Source organism: Salmo salar, chromosome ssa22 (genome assembly GCF_905237065.1).
Source record: "Salmo salar chromosome ssa22, Ssal_v3.1, whole genome shotgun sequence".
Taxonomy (NCBI): domain Eukaryota; kingdom Metazoa; phylum Chordata; class Actinopteri; order Salmoniformes; family Salmonidae; genus Salmo; species Salmo salar.
The window spans coordinates 1,672,480-1,689,274 of NC_059463.1; the positions used below are offsets into that span (position 1 = coordinate 1,672,480).

A 16,795-nucleotide genomic window follows, 5' to 3' on the forward strand; every position below is an offset into this window, starting at 1 on the left:
CCTTATTCCTTATTTAGTATACTTTTATATTTATTTAGTCTACTTTTGACCAGGGCCCATGGCATTGGAGACGCAATCCAAGTTTTAAAGGCAAAGCTGAAACATTGCAATGGTAATTAGTTCTCTCTCTAGAATATGAGCAGTATGCTAATTTTCATCTGCTGGAGCTTTACACGTAGAGGCAACCTTTGTGCACTGCAAATTTCATCCAATTTGACTTCATTCTATTTTCAGTCCTCAACTCTCGCTGAAATGGGACGCCAAAAATGACTTCAGTGGGGAGTTTAGTCACCCCAGCAACAATTATCTTGGCAAATCATCTCACTGCAAATGGCCAAGTTAAATAACCTTAGAGGGAAAATTATTTTAGGTCCCCACACACCTCTCTCTCTCTTACACAATCCACTTTCACAAACACTTTCTCTCTCCCTCTATCTCTTTCACTGTCTGACTCTCTCTTACTGTCTCTCTCTATCTCCCCTTCATCTCTTTCTCTTTCTCTGTGCAAATTAAATAAAATGTCAATAGATACATTTTTCAGTTAATGGAATTCAGTACTTTGATGTGGAAAGTAACCTTGTAGTTTTTGAATTTTGTAAGATTTTTGAATGGTCTTCAATGGGCAAAAACGTAGCGCAATGGTCTTCAGTGCAACAACTTAATGAAAGGCCTCTGGCAGAAGTAGAATTCATATCTTATATGACCACGCTTTTCATGAATTTGATGATATAATCATTAAGACCATTCAAAAGACCAGGGAAATGAACAGGGAAGTATGATGTAGGAACACGTCACTTGCACAGGGTATTGCATAACTTATTTACCTTGGTGAGGCGGAAAGACTAATATTGTGAATATTTGGTTTTAGCTATAATTAAATATTGACTTAGTCCGTAGGCTAAGGCAGGGATTTTCAAAGTTGGGTTCGCAGCGAGATACTGCAGGGGGTCCGCAATTAATTAATACAATTTCGGAAAGTACTTATAGGGATATTTTATGTGAATTCTTTTTTTTTTTTATGAACATCGCTAGCTACAACAGAATACCATCATGGATACCATGTTCATGTCTCTGTGTCCAGTATGAAGGAAGTTAGAAATAGTTTCACGAGCCAATGCTAACTAGCATTAGTGCAATGACTGGAAGTCAACAGGAACAGTTTGCATGCTAGCTGTTCCTGTTCATCTGACTCTGGGGAAGTAGATAAATGGCTTCATTGCCAAAAGCTCTAACTGTCCCTTTAATATGGAGAAAATGACAGTCATTCAAGCTAATTACATGATTCTGTCTGTATAGACAATTCTTAGGTGGGCCGTCTGTGGTAGTTTTCAAGATGGAAAAACTGTTTCAGTGTCTACTTAAATGACCAAAGCCAGATAGAAAGCATACAAAAAAGATATTGAACTACAGTATATATACAGTGCATAGAGTTGTAGGAAACTGCCAAGTTGTCTCTCAGCTCGATGCCAAACTGTGTAGAATTGCTGGAAATTACCTTACAAATAAAAAAAAGTTGTATCAATTCAATGGAAAATGTGTAGAATTATTACGTTTACAACAGAAACATGTTCTCTCCGCCGCCAAGATACCGTTCTGACTATTACGCTATGTTAGAGTTTACACTTCCTCTTCCCAATGATCTGTGGGGAGGTCAAAATAATGAAACTGTCTACCAAATCTATTCATTTTGATTAAGTATACCATTATCATTCACCTGATGCTAAGACAAGATGCAACTTATTTTTTTCTATCATATGATGGGGGTCCCTGTGTCGCCGGTTTGCCTGGGTGGGGGTCCCTGGGAAAGAAAAGTTTGAAAACCCCTAGGCTAAAGCACACATTAGGTGTGAAGGTAAATCAAATAACCTTTTCTGCTTTTCATATTTCATGACACTGCTTGAAAGAGTTGACCGTTTGTTCTTAGCTGTTTTAATGAACAGTCTTAAAATGGAGTTCATTGACTTTAATTGATTGCTTGTTAAATATTGGGCTTGGGTATGTCCTTAAGAATCTGACTGTGTGGTTTTAAAGGGACAGCTAAGACCACACTCTGTGTTTGATTAGACAAGTAGGTCCGGCACAAAAGATAAGTGGCACATTTTACACAAATTAATGTTTCCTTTTTGTTTTGCGCTCCCCTGCCCAAGTTATTTGAAGCACGATGGGACATTTAGAAAATTCTGTCTTAGCGTTTTAATAAGGAGGTATTTCAACAAAGCGCTGACAATATAATTGTTTCTATATAAACGTGATACGTAAACACACTGTGTGTGACATTGGAATTTCTCTCTGCATTTCACGCACGTTTTCTATTCCAGAAAATTGCCATCCAAGAAATCAAAAACCTCACTCGTCCTTTGTTCAAAGCCTCTCTGTCTGCTTTCCTCCCTCTAAAGCAGTTGGGGTGGTTGAGAATTCACACCATGTACCACTCCAATTCACACAGTGTGCCAATATGCTCTCCAAACGTTTTGTTTCTGCCACAAAAGAACCAGGCAAAAAATGCAATCATGTCACACGTTTATTTATAGCATTTATAAAATGGTCAGATATATATTTCTAATAATCAAAAATAAGTAAAAATGTACAAATTATCCAACGGATTATGATCATTTTTGGGTGAAAAACTATTTTATTTTAATTTGGTCCATGGCTCAGGCGGCCAAGTGGACGAAAGGCTGTTTGGCTCAGCTCAGTTGTGAACGCGAAGAGGAAGAACTTTGCAGCTGTTTCTGAATAATAAACAATTCCATGCTTGTGGATGGTAAAATTCAAATAAAACCCAGCCCTGAAACGAAGCGTAGGATTTCCCACTTCAAGGCTAAATATATCATACTTTGACAAAAATGATTACCTATTCATGTAAATCATTGTACAACATCATGGGTAAGCTCTGGTGCCCCCGCACATTGACTCTGTACTGGTACCTCGTGTAAATAGCCTCTTAATTGTTATTTTACTGCTGCTCTTTAAATATTTCATACTTTTGAGGTATTTGTCTTGAAACTGCATTGTTGGTTAAGGGCTTGTAAGTAATCATTTCACTGTAAGGTCTACACCGGTTGCATTCGGCGTATGTGACAAATAAAATGTGATGTGATTTGATTGCATTATTTTAGCCACAACTCGCTAAGAAAAGACAAACTAGCAGTTTGCGGGCAGTAAGATACACAAACTAATAGTGTAATTATAGAACGCTGGTGGATTTATATTAAGAAGCTAAGTGGAAGTCAACATTGTTGTCACCAAGTGAACGGCATGGCAAGCAGGAGGAGAGAGAGAGAGAGACCGGTGTTGGCAACTATTTTTCATTTGTCACTAGATTACATTTTGCCCCCTCTCCTGCCACACACCCTCTCCCTGTGTGCTTTTCTGCCTGTGTGTGTGCCGTTGCTTTGACTTCTGTTGCACAGACAACTTCTCCACTCTTGTTTGTGGCTGAATTGAGTGGGGAAAGTCACTAAATGCTATCAAAACCATAGAAACTCTTGCTGTCAAAACTCCCCAAAGCTGAATTTGTCACTAGCCTCTTACCAATAAAAGTCACTTGACGGGTCTGAAAACTTACTAAGTTTAGCGACAAAGTCTCTAAATTGGCAACAAGGAGAGAGATGACTCAAGTAGCAAACGGAGTAAACTATAAAAACAGACATACTTTGTTATTTGGCCATTGGCTCAGTTTTATTGCAAGGAATTCTAATTGGTCAACCACAGGCTAGGGCTGGGTTATTAAACGACATGCTGTCCCTTTGTTCAAAGTGGCGTATCATATTTACCAAACTAAGCAGTTGAAATACCGTTATACTACAAGGTAAAGTTAAAACCCCAACCTTGTCTGTGCATCCATATCGGTATATAGTAAAATACTGTATACCACCTAGCCCTAGTTGGTGGATATAAAGTCTAAGATCTTTTGATAGGCTAATTAAGCAATAAGGCACAAGGGGGAGTGTAGTATATGGCCAATATACAACGGCAAAAGGCTGTTCATATGCACGACCCATTGCTGAGTGCTTGGACACAGCCCTTAGCCGTGGTATATTGGCCATATACCACAAACCCCCGAGGTGCCTTATTGCTATTATAGACTGGTTACCAACGTAATTAGAGCAGTAAAAATAAATGTTCTGTCATACCCGTGGTATACGGTCTGATATACCACGGCTGTCAGCCAATCAGCATTCAGGGTTCAAACCACCCAGTTTATAATGAAGAATTTGTGCCAGGATATAATCAGTGCCACCTGTTGAGTTTAGCATAGGGCTAACGTCATGTTATCTGAAGGGACCAGCTACAATTTAGCGTTCTGTCAAATGCAAGTAAATAAAATATGTTAATTGGCTGATACGTATTTTGTGCCAGAGAACCTGTTTAAATTTAAATGGTTGTTTATGTTCGCAAGTATGGACCCAATGTTTTCACGTGTTGAAAGGAGACAAGACCCTGTCTTTCTGGTAGTAATAACAGCCTCAGCAGAAACCTTTGGATTAGGCTTGTCTGCCGCCCTGAATACATTCCCTTCGAAGCCTCCCATGAATCTAATGAAGAAGAGGCAAGATTACCATCCCTCCGCTTACACTTTTCCCAGTTTTCCACCCCAAATGTTGCTCCTTCCAGCCAGGTAGGGCTTCTCTATGTCAGATACGTCTCCACAATGTTTTTTCCGTGCAGCTGATTACAGTAATAAAGACAGGCTCCAGGCGGTGACACCCGGGCATCACCGTTGTCACCCTCCGTGACACTGTTGCACATGTCTGCTTTCTCTTAAACACTTAGGAGAATTATTAATTTTTTAACCTGAGATTTTGGAGTATAATGAAAATATTTTTAGCAAAGGGGGCATTGAGTTTTAAGTATTGGTTTGGCATATCAGGACATCATCTGCAAGCAAATATGTTTATTTTATATTGAAGTTTACCAATACTGATACCTGTTACATTTGAGGCCTGTCTGCACTGGCAATTGAACCAATTGCACAAAGAATTAAACAGGAGGGGAGAGAGAGGACATCCCTGTCTTGTGCCCCTTTCTAAAGAAATTTAATTAGATTATGTATTATTTGTGTATATTTTTGCTTTAGGATATTTATACAATATTTTTATTAACTGTATTATTGCAGCTAGATAGTTGAAAGCTTCCAAAGTTTTGAATAGAAAATGCCATTCAAGAAGATAAAAAGCCTTTTCGCATCAACAGCCATTATTGATAAATCTGTATCTTGTTTTTTTTGCGTATTGTATTAAATTGAAACATGTTTGTATTTGTTTCTTAGCCCTTTCACGCGTGAGTTCCAAATATCTCTAACGGTTGCCCCAGCATGAGTTTTTTTATATGCACGTGATGTTCGAACGTTCTCTCCATTCCAGAATGTGATTGTTCCATAAACAACAACACTGAATGGCTCAGAGTGGGAGTGAGAGGTTACCGTGATTTGTATCAATAAATCACTATCAGAAAATGTTTTGTGTGGTATTATTGATATATTTAGTATTTTATTCACGTTTTTCAATTACCCGTGATACATCATGCGTTCTGATTTTTGCATAAATTGTAATGGGCGCATAGTATGTGTGTAAAATAATGTTTTGAAGGTTCTACTGATTTTGATGAGCTAAGCTAATTCCAGCTATGTGTATGGAGCCATGTTTGTTGACATACAATGCATTCTGGGTTTCACGTAATCGTCTGTTTGACCAAAGATGTTATAACAAAATGAGGTGAGTAAGAGTTAAGTCATTTTTTGAGGACTTCCGGAAATGAATGGTGGGATGTGAACGACGGTAGATGACACACCCCTTCAACATGCATACATAAACAGACCAAACTCATCTTGTCTTCTCTTATCTTCTCTAGGGCCAGTGGGGTCCCACCTACTTAACAGCCAGTGGAATCCCGTGGCGCGTTATTCAAATACCTTAGAAATGCTATTACTTCAATTTCTCAAACATATGACTATTTTACACCATTTAAAAGACAAGACTCTCGTTAATCTAACCACACTGTCCGATTTCAAAAAGGCTTTTCCCACGAAAGCAAAACATTAGATTATGTCAGCAGAGTACCCAGCCAGAAATAATCAGACACCCATTTTTCAAGCTAGCATATAATGTCACATAAACCCAAACCACAGCGAAATGCAGCACTAACCTTTGATGATCTTCATCAGATGACAATCTTAGGACATTATGTTATACAATACATGCATGTTTTGTTCAATCAAGTTCATATTTATATCAAAAACCAGCTTTTTACATTAGCATGTGACGTTCAGAACTAGCATACCCCCCGCAAACTTCCGGTGAATTTACTAAATTACTCATGATAAACGTTCACAAAAAACATAACAATTATTTTAAAAATTATAGATGCAGAACTCCTCTATGCACTCGCTATGTCCGATTTTAAAATAGCTTTTCGGTGAAAGCACATTTTGCAATATTCTCAGTAGATAGCCCGGCATCACAGGGCTAGCTATTTAGACACCCACCAAGTTTAGCCCTCACCAAAGTCAGATTTATTATAAGAAAAATGTTATTACCTTTGCTGTTCTTCATCAGAATGCACTCCCAGGACTTCTACTTCAATAACAAATGTTGGTTTGGTTCAAAATAATCCATAGTTATGTTCAAATATCCTCTGTTTTGTTTGTGCGTTCAAGACACTATCCGAAGTGTAAAGAAGGGTGACACGCACAACGCGTTTCGTGACAAATAAATTCTAAATATTCCATTACCGTACTTCGAAGCATGTCAACCGCTTTTTAAAATCAATTTTTATGCCATTTTTCTCGTAAAAAAGCGATAATATTCCGACCGGGAAAGCGTGTTTACGTTCAAAGAGAGAGAAAATAAAAACATGGGGTCACCTCGTGCACGCGCCTCAGTCAGATTGTCCTCTGATAGACCACTTACCAAAGGCGCTAATGTTTTTCAGCCAGGGGCTGGAATTACATCATTCAGCTTTTTCCCGGGTTCTGAGAGCCTATGGGAGCCGTAGGAAGTGTCACGTTACAGCAAAGATCCTCAGTTTTCAAAAAAGAGAGTCAAGAAGAACAAGAACTTGTCAGACAGGCCACTTCCTGTAAGGAATCTTCTCAGGTTTTTGCCTGCCATATGAGTTCTGTTATACTCACAGACACCATTCAAACAGTTTTAGAAACTTTAGGGTGTTTTCTATCCAAAGCCAATAATTATATGCATATTCTAGTTTCTGGGCAGTAGTAATAACCAGATTAAATCGGGTACGTTTTTTATCCGGCCGTGTAAATACTGCCCCCTAGCCCTAACAGGTTAATATCTTCGGTTTCTGTGAGGAAAAAATGCATGGCTGCGCACTGAAACTAATCGTCAGATAACTTTCGATTTCTAGAAAGTGTTTTACCTAATTATTTCGTTCAATGGTGAGCTCACCCGTGATGTGATTAATTATACATAGTAATTGCTATTAGCTAATTCATATTGTAGTTTACGTCAGCCGAGAGTTAGAAAATATGACTGCTTGTGTTGCGTCAATCTTTCCTCAGTTAGTGCTAGGACAAATGTAGCCTACATTTTTCCGGTTAGGATGATTGTGTTGTGCTATATATACTTCTGTGAATATCTGAACATTGCTTCCAAAAATAAACTGCTCACATTCTGGAGATAACTTTGTAAGGACTGTGTTTGTGTAAATAGTTTCTGAAAAAAGTGTGGCCAGCTCAAAAACTCGAAACTGGCCGTTCTAAATGAATGTTCTAATCACATGGGGTGTGATCGTACGCTTCAGGGACCACTGTAGAACGATCACACCCCGTGTGATGGTACGTGTGAAAGGGTTAGTGTGTATTTTTTATAAACCCTGTTAGATTGATATGTATCAAGTCTGCTAATATTTTTGCCATTCTATTGCTTTCAAGATTTGTTATTATTTTGTCACAATTTATTATACTTATGGATCTATAATCAGCAGGGGACTTTCCAGATTTTCCTGGTTTTAATATAACTTAAATAATGGTTTGAAACATTGAACTAGGAAGTACTGAATTAAGTGACGTGTGTTGTCATTTGTGTCAATAGGGGGGCTACTTTGTCCCAAAATGTTGAATATAATTCTATGGGAAAGCCATCCATTCCTGGTGCTTTTCTAATATTTATTCTTGGGCTATGTCTGTTTTTAATGATTATTTTTGTCTACTGATGGTTGCTTCAGAGTTGTTGAGTCTAAGAAGGCTACTGTTTAATTCAGATTTATATACAATTTCATAGACACTTTTACAATTGTATCTTTATGCTTTTGTATCATCTTTTAAAATTATAACTGGTTTAGCATGTATTTGTTTTGTGAGAGCTGCGAATCTAACAACTTAAAGCCAGAGAATGCTGAAAGGAGCAGACACAGAACTGAAAATGTAATGTCAGAGACTGCAGAAAGGAGCAGAGACAGGACTGAATACCTAATGTCAGAGAACACTGAGAAGGAGAAGAGAATGTGCTGAACACTTTTCTTGAAGGAAGAGAAGGCGGAATTTAAGTGAGTAAGTCATTTGGGGAATTATGACACCTTGAGTGAGAGCCGTGGCCTCCCTCTTACTGTGTGGCACAATGTTCCCCACAGTCACGGGAGCACGGCACTTGTCACAGGGCTAATGACCCCTCTGCACCCAGTGGTCTCCTGGGTCCAAAACTGCTTTTCTCTGGCAGCCAGCCTGGCAGAGGCAACCAGGCCAGACTGACAGAGAAAGAGGTGGAGGCGTGCAGGTCAGTTTGACAGAAGCAGTGGTAGAGGCTGAGGCAGCCAGGCCAGACCAGTGACAGCTGGACAGGTGTAGGAGAGGGAGGAGAGGACGGGGTTTGATAGAGAATGCAGCAGGCTGAGTGACTGATCAAATTACATCTGTAAAGGTCTGGTCATTTAGTTGTGAAGTTAGACATGCTCAGCATGTGAGAAAGAGTCATTATCCTAGGTTTGACTGAGTTGTAAACTCAGCAAAAAAAAATAGAAACGTCCCTTTTTCAGGACCCTGTCTTTCAAAGATAATTCTTAAAAATTCAAATAACTTCACAGATCTTGATTGTAAAGGCTTTAACTTCTTTGGGAGAGGGGGCGGTATTTTGACATCCGGATGAAAAGCGAGCCCAAAGTAAACTGCCTGCTACTCAGGCCCAGAAGCTAGGATATGCATATAAAAACACTTTAAAGTTTCTAAAACTGTTAAAATAATGTCTGTGAGTATAACAGAAGTGAAATGGCAGGCGAAACCCCGAGGACAAACCATAAAAAGAAAACAAATTCTGCATACCACTGATTTCAATGGCTGGCACTTTTATAATAAGGCGAAATCGTCCCGATTGCAGTTCCTAGGGCTTCCACTAGATGTCAACAGTCTTTAGAAAGAGTTTCAGGCTGGTTTTTGTAAAAATTAGGGAGAAGTTGTAGTTTTTCTAAATGGCTCCCATTTTGGCTGTAGTGTTTCCAAGCGCATGACCGAGAAAGCGCGTTCTTTTTGTTTATCTCCGGTAAAGACAATAATGATTCTCCGTCTTAAATGTTATTGTTTATTTGCATATTAGGGTATCTAAGGTTTGATTATAAACGTTGATTGACTTGTTTGGATAAGTTTATTGGTAACGTTTGGGATTCATTTTGTATGCATTTTGAAGGAGGGAAACCAGGTGGATTATTGACTGAAGCGCGCCAGCTAAACTGAGTTTTTATGGATATAAAGAAGAACTTTATCGAACAAAAGGACCATTTGTAATGTAACTGGGACCTTTTGGAGTGCCAACAGAAGAAGATCTTCAAAGGTAAGGCATATATTATATCGCTATTTCTGACTTTCGTGTCGCAACTCCCTGGTTGAAAATGATTTTTTATGCATTTGTGTGCTGGGCGCTGTCAGATAATCGCATGGTTTGCTTTCGCCATTAAGCTTTTTTGAAATCTGACACGGTGGCTGGATTAACAACAAGTTAAGCTTTATTTTGATGTATTGCACTTGTGATTTCATGAAAGTTAAATATTTAAAGAAATGTAATTGAATTTCGCGCTCTGCAATTTCACCAGATGTTGGCCAGATGGGACGCTAGTGTCCCAATGATCCACAAGAAGTTTTAAGCACTGTTTCCCATGCTTGTTCAATGAACCCTAAACAATTAATGAACATGCACCTGTGGTACGGTCGTTAAGACACTAACAGCTTACAGACGGTAGGCAATTAAGGTCACAGATATGAAAACTTAGGACACTAATGAGGCCTTTCTACTAACTCGGAAAAACACCAAAAGAAAGATGCCCGGCGTTCCTGCTCATCTGCGTGAACATGCCTTAGGCATGCTGCAAGGATGCATGAGGACTGTAGATGTGGCCAGGGCAATAAATTGCAATGTCTGTACTGTGAGACGCCTAAGACAGCGCTACATGATGGACAGCTGATCATCCTCGCAGTGACAGACCACGTGTAACAACACCTGGACAGGATCGGTTCATCCGAACATCACACCTACGAGACAGGTACAGGATGGCAACAACAATTGCCCGAGTTACACCAGGAACGCACAATCCCGCCATCAGTTCTCAGACTGTCCGCAATAGGCTGAGAAAGGCTGGACTGAGGGCTTGTAGGCCTGTTGTAAAGCAGGTCCTCACCAGACATCACTGGCAACAACGTCGCCTATGGGCACAAACTCATCGCCGCTGAACCAGACAGGACTGGCAAAAAGTGCTGTTCACTGACGAGTCGCAGTTTTGTCTCACCAGGGGGCATGGTCGGATTCGTGTTTATCGTGGAAGGAATGAGTGTTACACCGAGGCCTGTACTCGGTACCGTCATGGTCTGGGGCGTTGTCACAGCATCATCGGACTGAGCTTGTTGTCATTGCAGGCAATCTCAACGCTCTGCATTACATCCTCCTCCCTCATTTGGTACCTTTCTTGCAGGCTCATCCTGACATGACCCTCCAGCTTGACAATGCCACCAGCCATACTGCTTGTTCTGTGCGTGATTTCCTGCAAGACAGGAATGTCAGTGTTCTGCCATGGCCAGCGAAGAGACCGTATCTCAATCCCATTGAGCACGTCTGGGACCTGTTGGATCGGAGGGTGAGGGCTAGGGCCATTCCCCCCAGAACTGTCCGGGAACTTGCAGGTGCCTTGGTGGAAGAGTGAGGTAACATCTCACAGCAAGAACTGGCAAATCTGGTGCAGTCCATGAGGAGGAGATGCACTGCAGTACTTAATGCAGCTGGTGGTCACACCAGATACTGACTGTTACTTTTGATTTTGACCTCCCCTTTGTTCAGGGACACATTCTTCCATTTCTGTGGAACTTGTTCAGTTTATTTCTCAGTTGTTGAATCTTGTTGTGTTCATACAAATATTTACACATGGTAAGTTTGCTGAAAATAAATGCAGTTGACAGTGAGGGGACGTTTCTCTGAGTTTAGTTTGACTCTCAGGTGCAATGGAGTGATCAGTCAGGTTTAGGTGTAATGTAGTTATCAGTCAGCTTTGGATGGACAGCTGGAGGCAAATTTGTGTGTTCACAAAAAATATGGCCATAGCCTACCTTCCCCAAGAATCCATCGAACATATCACATCTGTATCATACACGCAACAGATGTCATCGGTGTGCGCAACAGATCAGTGTACTGTCCACACTGTCTGTTGTTTTTATGAATACATTTTTAATCATGTTGACAACAACAAAATATTTAACCACTGGAAGTTCTGATAGCTAAGGGTTCCAGGTACATGTGTGGTGAGTCAGGCTGGCATGAGTCGAAGCACACCTCCTACCCCTGCCCAAGGCAGGCCCGTTCTGTTCCCCCTCTTCCTTCCCCATCGAATTCTATCATGACCACCATCGTCGTGGTCAGCTCGATGGTGAGAGATTTTGGCCTGCCTGCGGCCTGTGGGCAGACCAAGGTCCACTGTCACCCAGGCGCCCGTGTCCAACTCCTCCTGCCCACAGTTTTAGTCAACTACTCTAATATTGACACCATTTTCACTCACGTTGGATTTACCGACATTCATTTACAGGAAATTTGAGGAACTGAAGGAGGGCTACAACATTCGCTTGAACATCCTTGTTTGCACAGGGAAGAGAACAGTCATCCCTGGCCCCCTGCCATGCTATAGAAGGGGTTTGGAACGTTACAGCTGCCTTGCTGCCCTAAACAAGTTCTTGAAGAAACTCTGCAAAGAAAGGAATGTCTCCTTTTGTGGCAATTTTGACTTGCTGTGAGAGCAACCAACACTCATTAAAATAGAAGGGATTCACCCTAACCGCAGGGGTTCCAGGATTATCTCCATCAACATACATTTTTTGGCACCCTTCCCCAGATCTGTGCCACGACACAATCCTGTCTCAGAGCTCTACGGACAATTCCTTCGACCTCATGGCTTGGTTTTTGCCCTGACATACACTGTAAACTGTGGGACCTTACATAGACAGGTGTACGCCTTTTCAAATCATGTCTAATCAATTGAATTTAACACAAGTGGACTCCAATAATGTTGTAGAAACATCTCAAGGATGATCAATGGAAACAGAATGCACCTGAGCTCAATTTTGAGTCTCATAGCAAAGGGTCTGAATACTTATGGGGAACAGTGGGTTAACTGCCTTGTTCAGGGGCAGAACAACACATTTTTACCTTGTCAGCTCGGGATTTAATCCAGCAACCTTTCAGTTACTGGCCCAACTCTCTAACCACTAGGCTACCTGCCGATGAGGGGGGGAAACTATTTAATCAATTTTAGAAAATTGCTGTAACGTAGCAAAAGTCAAGGGGTCTGAATAATTTCCGAAGGCACTGTAATGTGCAGTTTGTCCAGAACAAATCAGCACATATCACACTTAGATGTATACGGAGGGAAAGTGTCAGTATCATGCATGTCACACTCTTCTTGCTCAAAGTTGAGTAGAGATTGACTGCATCATTATTGGTCTTTTGTGTGAAGTATTGATGTGTTGAAGGTACCAAACTGTCTGTTCAAATAGTTTTCACACAGTTTGGACACTCATCTGTACAACACAAGACATGCAAGCAGTGGTCTCTTCACCGTCACCCTTGTCAAGAACAGAGGCTTGGAAATGCACAGTATTAAACAGAGCCATGACTACATGGAACTCTCTGCCACCCCATGTAAGTCAAGCTAGCAATAAAACCAGTTTAAAAAAACAAAAAGAACACCTTACTGCACAAAGGGGACTGTGAAGATACAGCCATTTTATATATTATGTTTAGTATTTTGCACTGTACTATGTACTAGACCAAGATATTGTGTGAATGTACTGATATGTAGGCTATGTGTGATATTTTATATGTCTGTATTTTAGTCCTTGACTAATAATGTTCTTTACTATGTCCAGGGTTGGGTAGGTTACTTTCTAAAATGTAATCCATTACATTTTAATAGTTAATTGTCCAAAATTATAATCAGTGACATAACATTTGGATTACCCAAACTCAGTAACGAAATCTGATTACATTCAGTTACTTTCAGATTACTTTCACCTTAAGAGGCATTAGAAGAATACACACATGTATGTTACTAATTGAACAACATCTATTGCAGGATAAATCAATGATAAAGTTTACATAGCTGGCCATATATGGATGTCAAATTTTTCTTTATGGTTTGGTTATATAGGCTTCTACTAACCCATCACTTTCTACTACATATAATAATACGATTAAATTCTATCTTTACATTAAAACCAAAGTCAATCAGAATTTGAGTCATTCCATTAAATGTTATACCCCTTGATCTTCAAGAATAGGATTTGGAAATATGGAAGTATAGATTAGCTAAAACTAAGGACTTATTAGCCAGCCCCACTCTGTTGTTTATGCTTTTGTTGGCATGGAGGACTAATTGGGCTCATTGATTTGAGTTTAAAAATAAATGCTGCGCTCATGGAATGGAAGTGCTATTTACATGTGAAGAATTAATGCCATATGCTGAATTTTCTATAGGCCTATTGTTTACCATTTTGTTGGTGACACTTTGATATCTTGATAATATGCAGCTGTTTAAAAGGCAAATCCACAGATGAAACAATAACAAAACGGTCGCCACGCCTCTGTTTTGGCAAAAAGTTGAGGGATGGGCGTGGAGAAATGTTTCCACTCTTAGATTAATAGACAGCGCTAAGGATATCCATGATATAAAAATATTGTTTTAACCATGTTATGAGGCTATACATTGTTTGTTTACATTTAAGTAAAACAAGCTTATATTTTGGGTTCTCATGGAGTGTGACAGTTGAACTAACCTCATGAGGCATTTATAAGTTATATTCTTCAAGAATCAATGGATATATATATAATTTCAAAAATGGATGTAGTAACTACAGATAGACTTAAAGGGGCAATCAAAAGTGTGAAAGTTTGAGCATGTCCATTAGGACTATTGACTTTTTTGGATCCGCACTATGCAGCTGTTGCAAGAGCACATCTTTCACTGGCTGTCCACTGGTTTCAAAACAATGATTGATAGGCTGCTTAAATTTACTGAATTTAACCATTAGTGGGTTTAGATTTGTAAACAGCCATCCACAAAAACCACAATCCGTAAGGAGCCAATAGCGAAATGAGAACGCAGCAGTGTGGTTCACATCAATGGCCGATGTAGATATCAATAATAAGTGATATCCGTATGGCCGTAGACTACACCACTGCTGGCATCATTACATTTACATTACATTTACGTAATTTAGCAGACGCTTTTATCCAGAGCGACTTACAAATTGGTGCATTCACCTTATGATATCCAGTGGAACAACCACTTTACAATAGTACATCTATATCTTTTTTTTTTTTTTTTTTGGGGGGGGTAGAAGGATTACTTAATCCTATCCCAGGTATTCCTTAAAGAGGTGGGGGTTCAGGTGTCTCCGGAAGGTGGTGATTGACTCCGCTGTCCTGGCGTCGTGAGGGAGCTGGTGAAAGAGAAAGCATTTCCTTGTTACTAAAGCCTACTTTAATGTATAGTTTCACCAGGTTATCTAACTGCAGGCATTTCAACAGTGGAACACACAGCAACAGGAAGCCAGGGAGTTAACCAAATCCCCTACTTTAATCTTTAAATATAACTAACTTTATTCTCAAAATGTTGACTTGATTCTCGAAATGTAATTGAGATAATTCTCGAAATATTGCCACTTTTTTTAAGTACTATCCATGCAAGAACAGAAACTCGAAGTACCACCACCCATCGACATGTATTTATTATTTCTGTTCACTTGGTGCTAATACTCTTCTGTACAACACCCCATAATGTCAGTGGAATTGGGTTTTTAGAAATTGTAATAAATTAATAGAAGAGTAAAAGCTGAAATGTCTTGATTCAATAAAGTACTTAACCCCTTTGATAGGGAAAGCCTAAAAAACTTCAGGAGTAAAGATTTGCTTAACAAGTCAGACATTAAGTTGCATGGACTAACTCAGTGTGCAATAATGGTGTTTAACACGATTTTTGAATGACTACCGCATCTCTGTACCCCACACATAAAATCATCTGTAAGGTGAAGTAATTAATTACACTTTGGATGGTGTATCAAGACACTCAGTCACTACAAAGATAAAGGTATCCTACCTAACTCAGTTGACGGAGAGGATTTCATCATGAGGCCAATGGGGATTTTAAACCAGTTACAGAGTTAAATGGCCGTGATAGGAGAAAACTGAGGATGGAGCAACAACATTTGAGTTATGCCACAATACTAAGCTAAATGAGTGAAAACAATGCATCCTGTTTGCAATAAGGAACTAAAGTAAAACTGCAAATAAAATGGCAAAGAAATTACTTTTTGGTCCTGAATACTGTACTAAGCATTATGGTTGGGGCAAATCCAACACAACACATCACTGAGTACCACTCTTCATATTTTCAAGCATGGTGGTGTCTGCATCATGTTATGGGTATGCTTGTCATTTGCAAGGACTAAATCATTTTTGGGGGGATAAAATATTAGGAATAGAACTAAGCACAGGCAAAGTCCTAGAGAAAAACCTGGTTCAGTCTGCTTTCCAACAGACACCAATACATCTTTCAGCAAAACAATAACATAAAATACAAGGCAAAATATACACTAGAGTTACTTACCAAGACAACGTGGAATAGTCCTGAGTGGCCTAGTTACAGTTTTGACTTAAATCGTCTTGAAAATATATGGCAAGACTTGAAAATAGCTGTCTAGCAATGATCTGCAACCAACTTGACAGGGCTTGAAGAATTTATTTAAGAATAATAGGCAAATATTGTATAATCCAGGTTTGCAAATCTCTTAGAGACTTACCCAGAAAGACACACAGCTGTAATCGCTGCCAAATGTGATTCTAACATGTATTGACTCAGGGGGTTATCTAATCAAATAATATTAATGTATTATTTTCCATTAATACAAAAATACATATACACTAGCGATCAAAAGTTTGGGGTCACTTAGAAATATCCTTGTTTTTTAAAGAAAAGCACATTTTTGTCCATTAAAATAACATCAAATTGATCATAAATACAGTGTAGACATTGTTAATGTTGTAAATGACTATTGTAGCTGGAAACGGCAGATTTTTTTAATGGAATATCTACATAGGCGTACAGAGGCCCATTATCAGCAACCATCACTCCTGTGTTCCAATGGCATGTTAGCTAATCTAAGTTTATCATTTTAAAAAGCTAATTGATCATTAGAAAACCCTTTTGCAATTATGTTAGCACAGCTGAAAACTGTTGTCCTGATTAAATAAGCAATAAAATGTGCCTTCTTTAGACTAGTTGAGTATCTGTAGCATCAGCATTTGTGGGTTTG

The 16,795-nt window shown here is 39.4% G+C and overlaps 1 protein-coding gene across 16 annotated transcripts in view; it reads left to right on the forward strand.

The window, feature by feature from the left end:
* Window positions 1–16,795, forward strand: part of LOC106582631 (receptor-type tyrosine-protein phosphatase T) — a 591,582-nt gene that overhangs the window by 173,030 nt on the left and 401,757 nt on the right. The window lies entirely within an intron of this gene.